This window comes from Zingiber officinale, chromosome 10B, assembly GCF_018446385.1.
Source record: "Zingiber officinale cultivar Zhangliang chromosome 10B, Zo_v1.1, whole genome shotgun sequence".
Lineage (NCBI taxonomy): Eukaryota > Viridiplantae > Streptophyta > Magnoliopsida > Zingiberales > Zingiberaceae > Zingiber > Zingiber officinale.
The window spans coordinates 51,211,575-51,216,170 of record NC_056005.1 but is presented as its reverse complement, the minus strand read 5'-3'; positions in this window follow the sequence as shown (position 1 = coordinate 51,216,170).

Below are 4,596 nucleotides of genomic sequence, written 5' to 3'. Positions count from 1 at the left end.
AGTGTTGCTCAAAGCTGGTCAATAACACTTGAGCTCGTTATTTTTTCTTCTTCCTCCCGCACTACTAATCCAAGACTCAGTCTTGGAATAGATCTTTTTGTTTTTGTTTGTTTTGGTCTAAATGACTCAACAAGAAGGATATAGCACTGTTCATCCCCCACTATTTTCTGGAGAAGACTTCGGATATTGGAAGGGGCGAATGGAGATATATCTGAAGATCCAGTTCGACACCTTGATGGTAGTCAAGACAGGACTACAACTACCAACTAATACAGACGGCAAGCCTACATCCTGTGAGAACTGGGAGCCAGCCTTTATCAAAAAGGTGGAAGCCGGCGCCAAAGCTACCTGCACCATTCAGTGCGGTCTTACCAAAGAAGAGCTCAACAGAGTCGGCCCGTTCTCTTCCGCAAAGGAACTCTGTGAGAAGCTGATCGAACTCCACGAGGGCACCACCGACATAAAAGTAAGTAAAAGGGATTTATTATTTAATAAATTGTATAATTTAAGAATGCAGGAAGATGAGACGGCGAGCCTGCTTCATGCGCGCATCCAGGACATTCTCATCTCTCTTCATGCGATTGGACAGAGAGTCAAAAATCGGGACGTCATAAGGTATGCATTAAATTCGTTTCCAAGGAGTACATTGTGGGCATCAATGGTAGATGCCTACAAGGTCTCCAAAGATTTATCTTCTTTAAAGTTAGACGAGTTTTTCTCTGAATTTGAACTTCATGAACAAACTAATGCACAGCCATCCGAGAAGAGTATTGCTTTAGTTGTAGGTACGAGTCGAACACGAGAATCAAGAGTACGGCGAAAAATTTAATCGAAATCAGAAGACGAACCCGACTCAGAAGATTCAGAAGATGAACTGACCAGCGAACTCGTGAATCTTGTGAAGAAGCTCTACAAGAAGAAGAAGGGCTTCAACAAGAAAGATCTGAAGAAGGCAGTTCAATCCAAGGAGGCCCAACCGAACTCAAAGGTAAAGTTCGAAGTCACTTGTTACGGGTGCAACCAGAAGGGGCATATCAAAGCCAACTGTCCCAACCAAAAGGAGGCCAAAAAGAAAAGAAAAAAGAAGGCCCTGAAGGCAACCTGGGACGAATCTTCTTCGGAGGACGACGACGATGAACTTGATCAAACAAGTCTACTCGCATTGATGGCCCGGGACCAGATCATCGAGAGTGAGAGCGAGTCAGAAGCCGTGTCTGAGCAAAGCCACGAATCCGCATCCGTTTCAGAAGGGCCAGACTTCACTGAATTGGATCAATGGATGTTGGATAGTGGATGCTCCAGAGATATGACTGGAGATAAGTTGAAGTTTACTAAACTCAAGTACAAGAAGTTAGGATCAGTTGCATTCGGCAACGACGGTAAACTTAAAATAATCAGAAAAGGTAATATTGAACTTAGTTCCGATTTCATTATTCGAAATGTTCTATTGGTTGAGAATTTTAACTTTAATTTACTAAGTATAAGTCAATTATGTGATAGCGGATATCTAGTTAATTTTGATAAATCTGGATGTCTAGTTAAAAACATCGAAAACCCTGAGGTTAGACTTAAGGGACTTAGGAAGAATAACATCTACACAATTGACTTATCTGTATCCTCAATAAAGTGTTTCTTGACACAACAAGAGGAAACCCATCTATGGCACAGAAGACTGGGTCACACGCACACAAGACTCATATAAAAAATAAGTCAAAATGGTCTAGTTAGAGGTTTGCCAAAATTAAAATTTATTGAAAACTCAATCTGTGATGCGTGTCAAAAAGGAAAACAAACCAAGTCATCCCACAAGTCAACCAACCTAGAAAGAACTAACACTGTACTTGAGCTCCTTCACCTTGACTTATTTGATTCACATGGAGCCAAATCACTAAGCAAGAACCAATATTGCTTAGTAATAATTGATGACTACTCTAGGTACACATGGGTAAAATTTCTAAAAACAAAAGATGAAACCTATGAAATATTTATTAATTTTTGCAAATTAACGGAAAATGAAAAAGATACTAAAATTAAAAGAATAAGAAGTGATCACGGAGGGGAATTTGAAAATCATAGGTTTACCCAATTTTGTAAAATAAATGGATACCAACATGAATTTTCATGTCCTAGAACCCCCAACAAAATGGTCTAGTGGAACGTCAAAATAGAACATTACAAGAAGCCGCTAGGACTATGTTAAACGAATATCATTTAAATCATCAATTTTGGGCTGAAGCGATAAATACTGCAAATTATATTCAAAACAGGATTTTAATTAACAAATCTCACAATAAAACATCATATGAACTCTACTATCATAAAATTCCCAATCTAAACTATCTAAAAGTATTTGGGTGTAAAGTTCACATTTTAAATTCTAAAGATTACTTAGGAAAATTTACACCCAAGTCTAACCAAGGAATATTCTTAGGATACTCCTCTACCAGTAGGGCCTTTAGAGTATATAATCAAAATACCTTGAAAGTTGAAGAAACAACTAACGTAATATTTGATGAAGAAAACAACTTACCTTACATAAATAAAAATATTGACATTAATCTAAGAGCTATAGAAGATGATGAAATCCAACCTAATCTTAATGAGTCAGAAGAACCAGTTTCTGATCCACAGATAAGACCAACTAGAGTAAGTACCTCTCACCCACCTGACCAAATTTTGGGTGACCCAAACCTAGGAGTCAGAACTAGATCATCCTATAGAAACCTTAGTCAGATTGGCCTTATCTCTAACATTGAACCTAAGACTATAGAAGAAGCCCTACCTGATCCAGACTGGATCATTGCAATGTAGGAAGAATTAACACAATTTGAGAGAAACCAAGTCTGGGACCTTGTACCTAAACCCATAGATAAATCAATAATAGACACCAAATGGGTTTTTAGGAACAAGTTGGATGATCACGGTGATATAATAAGAAACAAAGCTAGGCTAGTAGCCAAAGGGTTTAGTCAAGTCGAAGGCTTAGACTATGATGAAACCTATGCTCCGGTAGCTAGACTCGAGTCCATTAGGATATTATTAGCCTATACTGCAAATAAAGGGTTCAAATTGTACCAAATGGACGTTAAGTCAGCCTTTTTAAATGGTCTTATCAAGGAAGAGGTCTACGTAGGCCAACCTCCAGGGTTTGAAGACATAGACTACCCTAACCATGTATTTAAATTAAAAAAGGCATTATATGGACTAAAACAAGCCCCTAGAGCATGATATGAAAGATTATCTAATTACTTAATATTCAAAGACTTTAACCAAGGACAAATCGATCCGACCTTGTTCGTGAAAACTATAGAAAAAGACATCTTTATAGCCCAAATCTATATTGACGACATAATCTTTGGCTCAACTAACTCAAAATTCTTAAAAGAATTTGTTAAATTAATGGAAAGTGAATTTGAAATGAGTATGGTTGGGGAACTCAACTTTTTCTTAGACTTACAAATAAAACAAACCAAAGATGGAATCTACATTTATCAAACTAAATATGCTAAGGAGTTAATTAAAAAATTCTGTATGGAAAATTCAAAAATTATAAATACTCCAATGGCAACCAACATAAACATTGACTCTGACCCTGAAGGAAAACCAGTTGACCCAAAATACTATAGGAGTGTGATAGATAGTTTACTTTATCTAACTACAAGTCGACCCGACATATTGTTTGCAGTAGGTATGTGCGCAAGATACCAATCCTGTGCAAAAGAGTCACACCTAACATATGTTAAAAGAATACTTAGGTATATTAAAGGAACTTTAAATGTAGGACTCTGGTATCCAAGAACTTGCACCTTTGACCTTTATGGCTATTCTGATTTAGACTATGCTGGGTGCAAATTAGATAGGAAAAGTACAAGTGGTAGCTGCCAGATTCTAGGTCAGTGCCTAGTAAATTGGTCAAGCAAAAAGAAACATTGTGTTGCTCCATCCACTACAGAAGCTGAATACATAGCCCTAGGAGAATGTGCATCTCAATTATTATAGATGATGCATACATTAAAAGACTATCAACTAGAATATAAAAATACAAAAATCTTTATTGATAATATCAGCTCAATTAATCTAACCAAAAATCCTATTCACCATTCTAGGACTAAACACATAGAGGTAAAACACCATTTTGTAAAGGATCACGTAGCTAAAGGTGAAATTGCACTCAACCATGTTGAGTCCAAATCAAACCTAGCTGACATCTTTACAAAACCCTTACCTGAACTTGAGTTCAGTGCACTTAGAAGGCAAATAGGAATGTGTTGGGTAGATTAGGTGTCTTATCTTGTTTTGAGTGTCATTCTTCAAATTCTAGGAAAAATGAATTTTCAAAATTCCCAATTTCCTAGATTTTTCAAAATTCTGGAATTAGCCTAAACATTTCCCCTAGAAATCATGTTCCCCTAGAATTAAGCCAGAGCATCTCACAAACACCTAGGTCTACCTTGATTGTGATTGAAAAACATAGAACGACGTGAGATGCATAGGGTACAGCCTGGACTCAAGAATGCTTATATCTGTGCATCGATATGAGTCTGGGCGTTAAATATGAAATATACATTAATCAAGTTGAGTCTTCCAGCTCTAGTC